Consider the following 17685-nt stretch of genomic DNA (forward strand, 5'->3'; position numbering starts at 1 on the left):
TGTTGTTGTTGCACTTGGAGTATATCAACCCAGTCTCACCTGGCCTGCAAAGTCTCTGCTAAGAAATCAGCTGCCAGCCTTATGTGTGATCCCTTGTATGTGGGAATTTTTTTCTCTTGCTGCTTTCATGAGTCTCTCCTTGTCTTTCAATTTTGACAATTTGATTATAATATTTCTTGGCATAGTTCACTTTGGATTGCATTTCATTGGAGTTCTTAGAGCCTCCTGTGCCAGGATACTTACATCTTTCCTTAGATTTGGCATATTTCTTTAAATAATCTTGTGTCCCTTTCTTTTTCTTTTCTCCTTTTTAGACTCCTATAACAAGAAAGTTACCATCTAGATGCTGTTGTACAATACATGTAAGCTCTTTTTATTCTGTTCTTTTTTCTCTATTGATAGCATGTCTTTTTGTTTTCAGATTATTTTGTCTACGTGATAAGTTCTCATGTTGTTGTTTTCTATTGCATTTTTTATTTCATTCATTGTGTTCTTCAGCTCCAGATTTCTTTGTTTTTTTTTTTTTTAATATAATTCCAACTTCTCTATTAAAAAGGCTCTTTTGTTTCACTTACTGCTTTTATGATTTTGTTAAATGGTATCGTTCTGTTTTCTTGAAGTTCACTGAGCTTTCTTAAAATAATTATTTTAAATTATTTGCCGGACAATTTGTAGATCTCCGTTTTTAATGGGCCAATTACTGGGAAATTATTGTATTCCTTTGGTAATGGTATGTTTCCTTAGTTTTTCATATTCCTTGTTGCCTTGTGTTTATGTTTGTTAATTTATTGAAGCAATTACTTTTCTAGACTTCACAGACTCTTTTCAGTTCGGAAAGACCTTCCCTTATAGGTGGGTGCAAAGACACAAGCTGAGAAGGTTGTGATTTTCCTGGCTCCCGTAAGGACACAGCAGCATAGTCTCAGTACAGCCCTGTCAGGTAAAATCAGTGTTGGCAAATATTTCAGGGAGCCCCAACAGCCAACTCTGTGGATATCCTCATCGGTGGTGAAGGATGTTGGAATTTTCAATGGCAAAGGATGGTGAAAGATGTTGAAATTTTCAATGGCAAAGGCTTCTGTGGTCCCGCTGATCTATTTTTCTTCCAACAGGAAAGTCATGGCCAAAGGAATCCCTCTTGGCACTAGTTCTGGCTTGAGAGCATGCTTGCACCAGAGTCTAATGCACAACACCTGTGGAGTGGCCATGGATCTGAGTTCGGAAGGACAAGCATGCATGGAAGGATCATGATTTGGGGGTTCAGGGCAGTAGTGGCACCAGTGCCTAAAGTGCTGGCACCCCAAATGCTGCATTGGTGTGTGCAGCGTGCAGACTAGCCCATAGGAGCAGTGTCTCCAAGTCTGATGTGTGAGCATATGCAGTGTAGCAACAGAGTTGGGGTCTGAAACACTGGCAAGCACAGAGCAACTGCAGAGCTGAGACCTGGAGTGTGGACACAGGTGGAGCAGCGGCCGTTCTGGAGTCAACGGTGTGCATTTAGGTTGGGAGGGGTAGCTCTGGCTTTGAATTGGCACAAGATTGGCTGCTTCTTGAGAAGGGGGACAGGAGGCATAGACACATCTCCCTCCTCAAAGGATCCATGTCTGGGATGGCTGTTGGTTACCTAGTGGCAAAAAAAAAAATGCTGTTGTCCCTTACAGAGCAGGACCCTGGAGACCACAGTGGCACTCCCCACGTGGCTGATACTGATATTCTCTGTTTCTTTGTGCCTAGACATCTCCAAATGTTTCAGGTATGCTGCTCTGCTCAGTGATCTTTTCTGTGTGTCTTTTCTTTTTCTTTTCCTCTCCCACATATTGCTGAAGGTTTTTAGTTGGGCCAAGGAGCCAGGAGAGCCAAAGGTGCTTGCAGTGGCTGTGGCAGATAAGAATGTTTTTTGTAGTCTTTGGCATGTGCCTACAGGTAAATCATGGCATACATCCTTAGGTTTTTGAAGCAAAACTCTGCTCTTCTCTACAGATAAATACTCTTATTTTAAGAACAACTTTTGGCCTGCTACTGTGCCTTAATAGAGACTAAGCTTTCAACCATGCCCCACCAAGGTACCATGTAGCCTGAGCTGCCCATCATAAACTATGTGTTATATGGCCCACCAAGCCTTAAGTTGGGCATGCACAGCAACACCAACACTTCACTATCAAATGGAAGTGGTATATATAACATAGGGCCCAAAGAGACCCTGAAAGCACAAGTTACTTGAAGAGTTGACCTAAATGTCTATTGTTCTCACCTCCTCTAAACTATCTTCTCTCTCCCAGCCTGTACCTATGGCCTCATGGAGAGTTCCTTAAGATAAACAGAGTGAAAGAGAATACTCAGGCCTGGTTTACAGATGGTTCTGCATGATATGCAGACTCCACCAGAAAGGGGACAGCTGCAACACTATAGCCCCTTTTGAGGACATTCCTGAAGGACTGTGATGAAGGGAAATCCTCTAAGTCTGCAGAACTTTGAGCAGTGCTCCTGGTTGTTAACTTTGCTTGGAAAAAGAAATGGTCAGATGTGCAATTGTATGCCAATTTTTGGGCTGTGGTCAATGGTTTAGCTGGATAATTAGGAATGTGAAAGAAATATGATTGGAAAATAGGTAACAAGGAGATTTTGGAAAGAGTTATGTGGATAGACCTCTTTGAATGGGCAAAAAACATTAAGATTTTTGTGTTCCATGTGAATGTTCACCAAAGGATGATCAAGTGGATAGGATGGCCTGTTTTCTAGATACTAGTTATTCTCTTTTTTCAGCCATCCCTGTCATTGCACAATGACCTCACAAAAAAAGTGGCTATGATGTCAGGGATGGAGGTTATGCATAGGCTCAGCAACATGAAGTTTTATTAACCAATGACAACATGTCTATGGCAACTGCTGAGTGCCCAATCTGCTACCAGCAGAAACCAACCCTGAATCCCAGATATGACACCATTCTCCTGAATGATTCACCAGCTTCCTGGTGACAGCTTCCATCACTGCACTGGACCACTTCCATCATGAAAGAGGTAGCACTTTGCTCTCAATGGAATAGACACTCTGGATACAGATTTGTCTTCCCTATAGGTAATGCTTCTGCCAAAACTACCATCCATAGATTTGCAGAATGTCTTATTCATGTTATTTCACACAGTGTTGCTTCTGATCAGGGAACTCACCTCACAGAAAAAGAAGTGTAGCAATGGGCCCATGCTTATTGAATTCACTGGCTTACCATGTTCCCCACCTTCCTGAAGCAGCCCATTTGATGGGATATTAGAATGGGTTTTGGAGAACAATTTTCAGTGCCAGCTAGGAGAAAAATCTTAAAGGGCCAGGGAAATATTCTCCAGAAGGCTGTATGTGTTCTGAATCAGCATTCAATATATGATACTGTTTCTCCCGTAGTCAGATTTCATGGGTCTAAGAATCAAGGGGTAAAATTTGGGGTGGTACCACTCACCACTATCCCTATTGACCCACCAGTAGAACTTTTGCTTCCTGTTCCCATGACATTATATGCTCTGCTAGCCCAGAGATTTTAATTTTAGAAGGAGGAATGATTCCACCAGAAGACACAACAATAAGTCAGTGGAACTGGAAGTTAAGACTGTCCCCTGGCCAACCTGACAATTCTTCTGCTTCTGAGTCAACCGGATAAGAAGGGAGTTATGATGTTGACTTGGGTGATTGATCTAAACAACCAAGGGGAAACTGGACTGCTACTCCACAATGGAGGTAAAGAAGAGCATGTCTGGAATACAGGAGATTCCTGGGGTATCTCTTAGTATTACCATGCCCTGTGATTAAGGTCAATGGGAAACTACAGCAACCCTATGTAGGCAGAATTACTAATTGCCAAAAACCTTCAGTAATAAAAGTTTGGGTTACCCTAACATTTGAGTAACACTTTGTATTAGTCAGGGTTCTCTTGAGGGACAGAACTAATAGGATATATGTACATATGCATGGAAGTTTATAATTGACTCACATGATCACAAGGTGAAGTCTCACGATAGGCTGTCTGCATGTTGGGAAGCAGTGAAATCAATAGTGGCTCAGTCCGAGTCCCCAACCCTCAAAAGTAGGGAAGCTGACAGTGCAGCCTTCAGTCTGTGGCTGAAGGCCTGAGAGCCCCTGATAAACCACTGGTGTAAGTCCAAGAGTCCAAAAACTGAAGAACATGGGGTCTAATGTTCAAGGGCAGGAAAATTCCAGCACAGGAAAAAGATGAAGGCCAGAAGATTCAGCAAGTCAGCTCCTTCCACCTTCTTCTGCCTCCTTTTTCTAGCCATGCTGGCAGCAAACTGGGTGGGTCTTTCTGGGGGTGGGTCTTCCTCTCCCAGTCCACTGACTCAAATGTTAATCTCTTTAGGCAACACCCAGAAACACCTGGAAAAAATACTTTACTTCCTTCAATCCAATCAAGCTGACACTTAATATTAACCATCATGCACCTGTACCTGTAACATGAGATACAGAACTACAATAAACTGAGGTGTCTGCTGAAAGCAAAGGAAATACAAAATGGGTACGTTTTTCTAAACACACACATACACACAAAATGTTTTTCCCTATCTGTCCTATTCTCTTTTCATGTGACATGAGATTTATTGCCTTTATAACATGGTACTAAATGTTGTTAATTTTGTGCCATAGCATATAAATTATGGAGAACCATGAATAACACATTCATTTTAACAGTCTCTGTCTTTTATTTTCGGTGTTTAAGATATTTATAATTAATGGGTTATTGTTATGTTTTGATTTATGTCCAAGATTTTTAATTGTTTTCTGCCTATTCTAATTTTTATTCTTCTGTTTCCTTTTTCTGACTCCTTTTGGACTATTTGAACCATTTTAACATTCTTTTTCAATTTATGTACATCATTTTAAACTATTTTTGTATAGCTTTTTTTAGTGATTGCTCTAAGTATTATGCATACATAGCCATTTTGCATTCACTTAGATTCAATACTTTATTACTATACTTTGAATGTAGACATCATCTCACCATCCTTCAAATAGTTTCATTTGCCCTTCACTCTCTATGGTACAGTTTTCTTTCACATTATATCTACTACACTAAAATTTTCATCAAGAATCATTATTTTTTTTCAATAATTAAACATTTTAAAGAGCTAAGAGAAAATTACCTTGGTATATTTACTTTTTAAATTTTTTCTTGTTCTTCCTTCATTTCTGATATACCAAATTTCCTTCTAGTATAATTTTTTCTTCTTGTTGAAGAACTTCGTTTAGCTATTGTTTTAGAGCAGCTCTGATGTCAATAAACTCTTTCATCTCAGAATTTTCTTTCGTCTGAGAACATCTTTATTTTACCTTCATTCTGAAGGATATTTTCACTGAATATAGAATTTTGGATTGAGAGTGAGATTTTTTCTGCACTTGACAACTTCCATGGTTTCTGGTGTAAAATTCACTGTCATTTAATAGATAATGCAGTTTTCTCTGACTTCTTTCAACTTTTCTTTATCTTTAAATTTCAGCAGTGATTGTGATGTACAGGTGTCTAGGCATGGGTTTCTTTGAGTCTGTCTATTTTGTGGGATTCCAAAATTCTTGAATTTTCAAGTTTATGTCCTTCACCAAATTTGGGCACTTTTAAACCACTTCATTATTTTTTAGTATCACATGCTTCCTCTTCTCTGAAAACTCTAATGACACAAATGTTGGACCTTTCATTACTATTCCATAGACTACTGAGATCTGCTTAATTTAAAAAATTTTTTTTTCTCAGTTGCTCAGATTGGATGATTTTCATGTAAACTGACTCATTCCTCTGTAATTTTCACTGTGCTATTTCGGCCATCCAGTAAGTTTTTTTTTTTTTTTTAATTTTGCATTTAAAACATGTTTAACTTAAATGTTTAAAAAAATTAAATTTAATTCTAACATTGCCTTTTTTATGTTTTCTATTTTAATGCTGAGGATTTCTATTTTTCCATTTGTTTCAAGAATTCTCAGACTTGATTGCTATACCATTTTTACATTAGCTGTTTTAATGTTTTGCCAAATAATTTCAACATATCTAATTTCAACATTGGCCCTTTCTCATGTGAACTGACATTTTCTTGGTTCTTTATATGCCACGTAATATTGGATTATATCTGGACATCTTGGATATTATGTTATGAGCTTCTGAGACTTGTTTAAATCCTTTGGTGAATATTGACATTTCTGTTTTAGCAAGTAATCGACCTGGTGAAGTTCAGGCTTTATATTTTAACTCACCTTTTCTGTACTGTGGTCCCAATATTAGTTCAGTTTTCGAAGACTTGGCAGTGTTATATAAATCTGTCCATGTGCTTGCCACCCAGTGGCCATTCTGGGACCTGGGTGGTGGTGTAGTGTTAGTTCTCCAAGTCTTTGTTGTACTGGTTAGGATTCGATCCATGTATATACAATTCAGAGATGAGTTTGGGAAAGCAACTCTGTGCAGTTGTTTATGCACTCCTGGAGCCATTCTTGGGCTGTAACATACTCATATGTGTAATACTAGCAGATGAAGGTCAAAGGGGGCAAAAGGTCCTATGGTAGGATCTACCACAGTTCTAACACAGTTGTTTCATATATTCTGTCTCTGTTTTTATCTGTATTCAATAGGTGAGACAGGGTGGTGTGTGTTTAGTAAATCTTACTCATAAAATAAATCTTCCAACTAACATATTTCTAATCTCAGACAGTATTTTTAATCTTTAAAAGTTTGATATCAATCTTTTAAAAATTCTCTCATTTCCCTACTTAAGATGTTCAATTTCTGCTCTAAATTATTGAACCTAATAATAGTTATAGTAAGTTTTAATCTACTTTTCTACGAATTATGTCATCTGTATTATTGCTAGGTCTATTTCTATTGATTTTTTTAACTTGTCATTTGAGTCATAACCCTTTCAATTCTTTGCATCTTGGTAATTTTATATCAGATGCTCAACATTGGGAAAATTACCTTGTTGGATGCTAGAAATTTTAGTATACCTGTAGCAGTGCTTGATCTTTGTCCTGGGTTGCAGTAAATTATTTAATTATACTTTGATATCTTGAGGTTTGCTTTAAAGCTTTGATTGGCAGATATAGAGAAACCTTTCATTTATAGCTAACTATGCCCCACTATTGAGGCAGTGTCCTTCTAAGTACTCTAACCAAGACTCCTGGATTTATGAAATTTTCTGTTCTCATGAATGGTGTTACAAACATTCCCAGCCACCTATGCTCCGTGGTCGTTTCCTCTGTTTCTTTCAGGTGGTAGTTTCCCAATCCTCAGATAATTTCCTCACATGCATGTGTTGTCTAGTAATCAGCTGAACACTTGGCAGAGACTTTCTGAATATTTCTGTAGCGCTCTTGTATTCTTTCTTTCTCTCTCTGTGTCTTCTTCTTTCTATCATCTCTCTCTCTCCATCTCTCTCTCTCCACTCTCTCCCACCCAACCCTTGAAAGCTCTTTCCTTTATAACAAGGTGTCCTGTGAACTCTAGCTGTCTTAGCCTTCCTGTACTCCATGCTCTGTCTCATCAATTCCGATAGTCTACCAGGCTCTGATGAGGTACTCTTTCTCTGTACTGCATCCTGGAAAAAAGGTTTCCAGACAGTAGGCAGGAATTACATCAATCATAGAGCTCAGCTCACCTCATCTCTGTCACTTCTCTCAGGAACTACCATCCTGTGTTGCCTGATATCTGATTTCTGAAAAGTATTGTTATATATATTTAGTCCTGCTTTTCAGGTGGTTCAAGGGACAGCTAAATCTCTGTTACTCCATCTTGGTTGAAAGCAGAAGCCCCAAATAATGGGCTTTTAAAGAATAAAATATCCTATTTTTTATAGATTTTAAGTTTTTTTGTTATATATATCTATTTACTAAATTTAACCTGTAATATAAACATATAATTGTCTTACCAAAAAATATTTAACCTTAATTATCTCCCAACAAGTTTAACAATAAGGTCTCATTTTCATTTTGCTTTCTGATTTTCTCGACCAAGGTAAGAATCTGAACAATATTTCCAGTGATTTCCAATCAAATAAAATATTTCATGTTTAAAAACAACCACAGCTATATGTGCAGTAATTATGATGATAATAATAATAATAATAATAGTTACTTAAGTAATCATTTTTTGCTAATTTTGGATCAGATCCTGAGTTGGGTGCTTTAAGCGTGTTTAGCTTATTGAGTGTGCATAGCAAACCAACATTTCTATTAATGACCTAACTTTACGTATCAGGGACGTGAGTCTTTCATTGATCAAATACCATTTTAAAGTCATGCGGCTGACAATGCCACTGCCCAGGCAGGAACCCAGGTCTAATTGTACCTAGAGCTCATCCTTCTGTTTAACTCTCTCTTGTTAACTGATTGGTGGAGACAGTAGAGATGTATCAACTTTCGACTCCTAAACACTTTTATTAATATTAAATGTATAGTATTAAAATTGGTATTCTAACCAAAAAGTAATCCAAAAAGGACAGATGTTGTGATCCAATGAGGCAGTTCCTCATTTGCATGAGAATGCGTCACATCCCTATATTTGATACAGCACATCTCATGTAGCATCATCATTATTTGTTTACTTTGCATCCTGCCCAGAAAACTGTGAGCTGCTTGTGGGCAATAGCTATATTTTATTCTCATCTGTATTCCAAGTGTCTCTCAGGCTAATACCTGGCTCTAAAAAAATGTTCAATAAATGCTTATTAAATGAATGAATGTTTCCAATCTACTGAGCTAAAACTCATTTATATTATATTTCATTGCCTACAAAAATAGAGAAATAAAGAAAATTTATTTTCTTTATAGGAAATTAGTATGCAAAATTATATTATAAGGAACAAACATAAATTTTATGTTTCAAACACACCCAAACTCAGATCCTTGTACTCCTCTACCCAGATATAACTACATACCCAACACCTCCACACCCACACTACATGGCTGCAAAGATTGGCTAGCAGAGATTTTTAACTGGGCACCCATTAAAAGCTTCACACGTAGTGGGCAAATTTCAAAAGGACTATGTATTTCCTGGAATTGTTTATAAAATGTTATATATGTGTGCATTTTTCTTGGTGGAAGATGAATAGTTTTAAAAATATTTTCAAAGGAATATGTGGTTCCAAAATACTAAAGATTCAATTTGTTATCTCTTAAGCTATCTCTTTCTCTCTTTGCAATAACAATAGGAAAAAATGAAAGAGACAAGTGAAGCATGGAAGGAAGGAAGCAAGTAACCAAGAAAGAGAGAAAGGAAAGAAGGAAAAAGTTTGGAGAGATGTTACAGCAAACTACAGTATTTTCTCCATTTCTCAGAGTCTCTTCCTTCATGAGCCCACTCTTACTGCAACCATTCCACCAAAATATCTCTGCTGAAGGTCCTTGCCAAAATAAATCTGCCAAAGGTAACCTCTGTTCCCAAGTGCAAAGGATTTGTTCCAACCCCTAAATTATTGGATGTTCTGGTATATTTAATATTGTCTCTTTGCAACTCACACTCCAAGCTTCTTTCCACTGCTTTCCCCTCCTTTCTTCAGTCTGGTGTTTTATAGAATTTGAACTTCAACCCTCTTCTTATACTCATTGTAGTTGAACTCATCAAGGGCCACAGTTTTTACCATCATTTCTTATGTTAGGAAATTATTCATCTGGCTCTCTAGACACACCTTGCCTATTCAGAGTTATACAGACAGATGCCAGTTGGACATTGTCCTGTGGATGTTCCAGAAGTTCTTCATCAAATTCCTTGCCTTATAGCATACTTAGGCACATTCTTTCTGGGTTCCTTTTTTGACACATATCGAGCCCCTATGCTCCCACCATACCAAACTGATTTATTTTTTTCCTCACAAACATTGTGTTTCTTTCACTTCAGTGACTGAGTCCTGTATGTTTTCATGAAACTTCTTGGAGACGGCAGTTCTCTTGGAAGCCTTTCTCTTGCTTCTAGGGAACTCTGTTTAACTCTATCTTAGCACTCATCATAGAGGATGATTTGCTAGTTTCCTGACTACTAGGCTTTTAGCAATCAGGCAGCAAGGACTCTGTCTCTCACCTCTGTACCAACCATGCAGCAGCATCAGTCAAAGGCTGGTCATACTGAGCAGTTCCCCAACAAAAATTTGTTAGATGGTGGGAGGACAAGTCACTAAGGCAGAATGAAGTAGCAAAGAGGACACCAGCAGGGGAGGGCTGCTCTGTCTTACCTAACATTCTCACCTTGCACCTGTTCAACCATCTGAGTATTTGCCTCATTTCCCTCATTCGATCAACAATACCATAGTTTCATTTGAAGACGGCATGTATTTACACATAAAATAACTTTTAGAAATATGAATGGCTACTAAAATGAAAACACCACTTATGTAGAAACAGACTTAGTCAACTTTATGTCCGTGTTACATTGATCCAAATCACATTTTGAAAGAACTTTATTTCTCTAGGTATTAACTTCTTAAATTTACTAAAGCATGGACTCCTCTATGACAAAAAATAAATTATAATGAAATTTGATATTAACATATTGAGATATACTATGAAAATTCTTCATGGGCTCCTTGAAAGACTTATTAAATTCAATGAAAATGAAAGAACATAAAACCGAATGGACTTGTGCCTGTTCTTTTACAGCTCTTTAACCTGGTAGACCCACCTCTGATTATGAAACCACCACGACATAAAAATATGCAGTTGAATTTCCCAAAGGGTTCTGCCCAGCCTCTGTTACATACTACTTTTTAATTTTCTAAATAAACTTTAGTTCTTATACATACTTCTACCACCAACCCTGATATTTAGAGGAGTGGATGTATTAAAAAATAATAATTCCAGTGGTGGTTCTTGGCCATTTCTCAGGCTGCCAATGAATGTGTTCATGTGAATAGTGGTAGTGTTAGCAGTAAAAAATAATAATCCAAAAATAGAGTAAAACTAGTGCAAAATTATCCTTAACAAATTTGTGGTATAAAAAAGAAAAGATTGCATTAAGTATAAAATTTGACTAAGTTGTTCTTGAAAAAAAATTTTTAATTTTAATTTATTTTAACAAACAAAATGAACTACTGATTCTAAATCACATAATTTGAGGTTTTTTGGGGGGTTGGGGGAGCACTGTTCTCTGGGGCAGATTTCTCTCCCTTGGAATTAGAACAGCATGCAAGATACAGTCATTTTTGGACAGGAAGCTTCACCCAATGCCTTCACTGGTGCTCTGTCTTTACCAGCACATACACAATATTCTGTCAGGTTTGCCCTCCTAAAACCACATAGCTTTATTCAGATATTCTTTCGATGCCCAAAACACGTAGCATAAAGTCAAACAGATTTATGAAGTCATTATGTAATTATTATTTTTTGACCTGTAAGAAGAGGAGAAAAGCACAAAGGCAAAGAGCAAAAAATGTTTAATGCCTTACTTTCTATCTCTTCTCTTGAAGAGAAATAGGGTACTTTACCGTTGCCCGGTTTTATTTATTATATACCACATAATTGCAGAAAACCCTGGCTCATGTTTGTCAATAATAACTGCTATTAAACTTTGAATGCAAGTGAATTTTCCTGTTAGGAGAAAAACTAGAAGTATTTAGCCATCATTAAAAAAAGGACTGTAACAATTTTTAACAAGTTGACATCATTTTTTTGTTGTATGAAAAAGATGTGAGACAGTCTTACATATTAATAGTTAATAATAAAATGTAGTGCCTGTATGTTTAGGAATACTCCCATTATCACATATATCCCATAACTTAAAAACATCAAGTGTTAACTAAATCAAAATGACTAACAATGGAGGATTCATATTATAAATTTAAAATTTCAAAAGATAGCCGTATGGAAATCAAATAGTAAAACCTGTAAAGTAGAAGGGTATGCATTTCCAGATTCATTATACCTTTGTCACTATAGTTTATCTGATTTGCACTTTAAAAAATTGAGGACTGTATTAGTATCTTCCTCATCTGTATGTGAGCACATCACATACATGCATTTAAAACAAATGGAGGCGGGACTTCCAGAATCACAGAATGAGGACCTATGTAAATCAATCTATCCATAAAAGTAACAAAAATACTAGCAAAAATTGTAAAGGTCAATTTTTTTATAGCAGTCAAAATTGACCAAAGTCTTGTAACAATCTGATAAGTATTTATTTAAAAAAATTAGAACTGCTGAATCTTTATGAGAACAACACTGTCTTCAGTATTGTAACTTGACCTACTCCCATTCCCTTCTCTTCAGTTTTACAATAGTCTGAGAACCAGCAGCCTCAAAACAATGATAGCTGTGAAAACTACCAGCCCTGTCGTTGTGGAAGGGAAGATTGGGTTTATAGTTCCACAAAGTCCTAGTCTCAAAGCATCATCACTATTGACCTATCTCCCAGCTCTGTCAGAAGCCCTATTTGCAGAGTATGTCATTATTTGACAAATCTCCATGCTTACTCCATGGGAAAAGCCCTGTTTCCCAGGTGTTCGTCATAAACAATCAGCAACAATTGTTTAATATCACAACTTCATGAGGCTGCAATATCAGTGAGGAAAACAAGAACCTGGACAAAATCTTTAAAAAAACACAAAAGAATTTAGAGACTATGATATGGGGCATGGGATGTCAATGGGACTTTTGAAAGTGTTGATATGGATTTAGAAAACCATACACATCTGCAGAACCATTTGTATGCATGCCCAGGAGAGACCTGAGAGAGCTACAGTTTCTCATTTTGTTCATGTTGAGGCCCTGAACATGCAGGAAGTGAGTGGTAAGGCACAGTTGTAAACTGCCTACATGGTAAACACTTTCCTAGCACACACTTATTGGAAAAAGGGGGAAGATAATTCACTGAAAAACAGCAAAAACAATGCAGCAACAGTAATAAATGCCAGAGAAGGGAGTAGGCAGGCAGGAATCTCTTTTATAAAATTTGTACATGATATTTTTTTAAATGTCCAATTTTCAACCAAAATGTATATGATACACAAACTAACAGGAAAGTGAAGCCCCTATATAGGGGGAAAACATAAATCTGCTACATAAGCAGTTGATGTAACAATTCTTAAGAGAGACAGATATTGGGACTACTGAAAAAAGAGCTTAAGTCAACTATTATCAACATATTGGAAGAACTAAAGAAAACCATGTGTTGACAATGAATGGACAGTATGATAATGAAGTCTTACCACATTAAAAAATATCAGTAAAGAGATGGAAATTATACTAATGAACTAAATATAAATCCTGGGGTTAAAAAGTGTAATAAATGGAAATTCACTAGTGAGGTATAGTAGCAGAGTATAGTAGCAGAAGAAAAAAATCAGTGAACTCAAAAATAAATAATAGAGAATATTCTGTCTGAGGAACAGAAAGAAAAAAACAAAGAAATAATTGTGGAAAACTTCCCAAATTTGATGAAAAACATTAATCTAAAAATCTAAAAACCTCTACAGACTTCAAGTAGGAAAAACTCAAGGAAGTACACACCTAATCACTTTGTAGTCAAAGGTAAAGAGAGAAACTGGTAAGAGAAAAACAAATGACTTATCACATAAAAGGGCTCCTCAATGTGAGTCATGGCTGAGTTCTCATCAGAAATCATGTAGTCCAGAAGGTAATAAAATGAGACATTCAGGGTGTTAAAAGAGAAAAATGTTAATCATGAATCTTCCACCAAATTAATCATGAATATTCCACCAAATTAACTTTCCAAATTAAAAACAGAATTCCTTGCTAGCATACCGCTCCAAAAGAAACACTAAGGACATTGTTCAGGCTCAAATAAGAGGAAATTAGATAATAGATTAACCACAGGAAGAAATAAAAAGCACCAGTAAAGGTAATTAATTTGGTAAATATAAGAAATAGTGTAAATGTATTTTGGTAATATTTTCTTCTCTTATCTAATTTGAAAGACAACTACGTAGCAATTATTTTAAAAATGTGTTGATGGGCATATAATGTCTAAAGATCTCATTAGCATAACAATAATAGCACAAAGAAAGGGTAAATCGAGCAATGTTAGAACAAATCTTCTGTATATTATCTAAATTACATTAGTATTGATCTAAGCTAGATTATTTTCAATTAGAATGCTAAATGTAACCTGAAGGCAACCATCAATGCAAAAAAATATATATACACAAATACAAAATAAACAATAGGGAAACTTAAATGGTACACTAGCCAGGTGCAGTGGCATGTGCATGTAGTCCCAGCTATTCAAGAAGCTGAGTCAGGAGTATCACTTGATCCCAGGAGTTTGAATCCAGCCTAGGCAACATAGCAAGACCCACCATCAAAATAAATGAAGTTAAATATATGTATATAAAGTTATATATATCTATAACTTATATATAATTGAAGTAATATACTAGAATATATGTATTTAGCATAAAAGAGCAGTGACAGAGAAAGTAACAAAGGTGAGACATATAGAAATAGCACCAAAATGGCAGAGATAAATCCTACTTTATCACTAATTACATTAAATATAAATGGATAAAACCCTATGATCAAAGATAAAAATTGGAAGAATGGATAAATGTATGACATGGCTATGTGTTGTCTACAAGTAAGACACTTTGGATCCAAAGGTACAAATAGATTGAAAGTAAAAAGATGGCAAGAGATACATCATGCACACAGAAACTTAAAGGGAGCTGGGATCTATAATATTAGACAAAAAGATTTCAAAACAAGTATAATTAATATTAGATTAGAAATAAATACAGCACAGAGAAACAACAGACTTTATCTTAAAGTCTATCAGGAATTATTCCTTCGATGAAAGGAATAAGTTCCTATAAACATAAAAACAACTGAAAATTACTCAAAAAATAGAAAATCTGAACATACATATAATAAGTAAAGAGATTAAATTAGGACTCTTACAATTTCCCACAAAGAAAAGCGGAGGGCAAGGTGCCTTCACTGATAAAATCTACTAAACATTTAAGAATAGTTAATATCAATCATTTGAAAACTCTTCCAAAAAAGTAGAATTCAAAATCTTGCAGGATTCAATAACAGTGTACAAAAATCAGTTGTACTTCTCAACATTCATTATAAACAATCTGAATCTAAAAGAAGACAATTTGATTTACAGTGCAATCCAAAATAGTAAAATACATACAGAATTTAACAATAAAGGACAGTATGACTTGAACACTGAAAACTAAAATACATTATTGAAAGCAATTAAATGAATACAAGATTTCTTCTTAGAGTAATAAATATGTTCCAAAATTGGAATGTGGTTGATGGGTGCACAACTGTGAATACGCTCAAAAACATTAGATTGCATATTTCAAGTGGGTAAATTTTATGGTATGTAAGTTAGATCTCCATAAAGCTGTTAAAAATTTTTAAAAGCTGCTAAGATTGTATTATATTTGCATTTTTAAATTTGCATCTTATCCATAACACTGTATATTGCCCAGTGATGTGAATTCTGTCCCATGGTTAGTTGACTCCCCAGTTAATACCCAGTTTTCAGTTTATTGATACAGACAACTAAACATCTACTCAATACATAAACAAAAATGTCATGTTTTCAAATTATAAATCTGAATTAGGGCAAAAGATTGTCTTTTTAACTTTTTAACTCCTGTAGAATCATTACCTGGAATAATACTGCTCAATCACGACCACTCAATATGTAATTATTGGATAAACCATTAATATACAGACAGACAAACAGATAACCTACTCAACATTTTGCTGGGCAATATGCTGTGATGATAATTTTGAAGGCTCCAGAATAGGACCAAACTTTTTCTGTCTCTGGAACTACCTGATGCTGTGCTTTAATAATTTGAGATTTACAATTTGTATCTGACATACAGCTTCATTTCATGTTTTAAATTTCTGTTTGTCAAAGAATGCTCTAATAAATCTAAAACTTTTATACAAAATTCTCTTCTGTATAGTTCACAGTATAAATTACGCATAAGATGATAAATTTTTTCAAGACAGTCTTATCCAGTTCTACCACTATTATCTACTACAAGGTCATCTCTCAAAATATATCAATCAAAAAATTCGTATCTGGGATGCTTACCAAATTCCTTCCCCAAATAAAATTCTTCTGTTTCCTCCCCAAATTAAAGTCTCATTGCTGTGAGAGTAAATAAGGAAATATAATCCCCAGATATTTTAGAAATCTTAGAATGGACATTCTTATTCTGCCTTTATTCAGTTTCTGTTTTAATTCCTGAATAACATATGCTTATTGCTTGGTATGACACATCCGCTTAACAGTATATTTTCTTAATAATCAGGTAGAGTTATTTCTTCAGAAGGAGACCCTTCTCAAGTGGGTCTTATTGGCATTTTCCTGTTCTTATGAATCCCTGCACGGCTATTGATCCCTTCTTAAGAAAATCTATAACAACCATACACACACACACACACAAGATAACTTGTTAAAAAATATGTACACACATTAAGATTATATTACAAATGAGTAAGAGAACAGCTAACAAAATTCCTGCTCAAAGGAGGACTTATCCTATTGCAGGGGCTAGGACTTCTTCAACCCGTACACATTCCCATTAGCAAAGAGGGGTTTCATTTTCTCTGATAACATCTTCAGGTGCGTGTGTGCATGTCCTGGGGGTGTGTTCCAGTGGCCTGCCTGCTGCTAGTCACAGGAGATCCTGAGGCTTTGGCTGCTCTTTTGGTTCCCTGCTATCAGCTTGAATTTTTTGAGAGCAGGGTTCCAGGAGCTGCAGAAAAGGCCAAGAAGGGCTGACCTAGATGAAATATCATCAGTCATAATAAATACCAGATAGAAACAATTTTCATGTTGTTAGATCATCAAATGTGAAACAGAGAAAGCTGAGGGCTCACCTGTAACCTTTAATCGTAAATAAGAAAATTACTGTATTCTATCAAAATGTGTGTTCTTGTTCCATTGTCTAGACTGACTCTGTCTGCTCAAGTACACCCTTCATCCAGGTAATGGCTCTATCATGAATTGTGCCTTTCATATATCTAACATAGAAAAGCTCATTTGGCTTCAAGCACTGTAATACAAATGTTCTAATTTAATGCGTGAGTGGTTTTGATTCGGCCAGTTATTATTCATATTGTTGGTTATGGCTATGGCCTCAATGAGTCTTTTGAATCAGTACCTTAGTTATAATACCTCAGGTTTTGATTTCAGTTTGTATAGCTACTCTTTTCATTCTATTTCCAATAAATATATCTTAACCTTAGTATCTCTTAATTCTGAATGATTCGTATTTTGTCGTTTGAGGTCATCGCTGAAACAGTATCAGGCATCCACCTGGCTCTCCAACTTGCAGCGATGGTACCTTTCCTTCTTGCACTTAGTTCTCCTGCCAAGAGAGACTACTCCTGGTGCCCATTAAAGTGAAGCATTTGCTTGTCTCTGGACTTTAATTCGCCTGTTACATTGGGTGATCAGGTCTCTCCTGATTGCATGAGTCTGATAATCTTTTCAAATTCAGTTCTAAATTTAACTTTAACACAGACCTTCCCTTCTTTATTTCATCAGTTGCAAGCAAACTCTTATTTCTGAATCTGTATCCCTGGCGTATGTTTTGGACTCTCTGGCATGGCAGGTCCTATGTTTCTTTCCCTAGTACAGTGTTGTTTATGTGCTTGGTTTATACCTGCTCCTGTCCTTGAAGGTAACAGCCTTGTCGACTCTTTTATCCCACAGGA

The 17685-nt window shown here is 36.0% G+C and overlaps 1 long non-coding RNA gene across 3 annotated transcripts; it reads left to right on the forward strand.

Annotated features, from left to right (window-relative positions):
- The first annotated feature begins 677 nt into the window (after positions 1 to 677).
- Positions 678 to 9564, forward strand: LOC129057583 (uncharacterized). 3 transcript variants are annotated; one of them, XR_008522222.2, is made up of 4 exons: positions 678 to 1753; positions 2913 to 3075; positions 4364 to 4519; positions 9192 to 9564. It is a non-coding gene; the product is annotated as an uncharacterized LOC129057583 (long non-coding RNA). The 3 variants fall into 3 exon arrangements; XR_008522221.1 differs by lacking the exon at positions 678 to 1753 and having other exon boundaries at positions 1962 to 3075; XR_010136210.1 differs by lacking the exons at positions 678 to 1753; positions 2913 to 3075 and adding an exon at positions 3082 to 3726.
- Positions 9565 to 17685: the final 8121 nt, after the last annotated feature.

Source organism: Pongo abelii, chromosome 12 (assembly GCF_028885655.2).
Source record: "Pongo abelii isolate AG06213 chromosome 12, NHGRI_mPonAbe1-v2.0_pri, whole genome shotgun sequence".
NCBI classification, from domain to species: Eukaryota; Metazoa; Chordata; class Mammalia; order Primates; family Hominidae; genus Pongo; species Pongo abelii.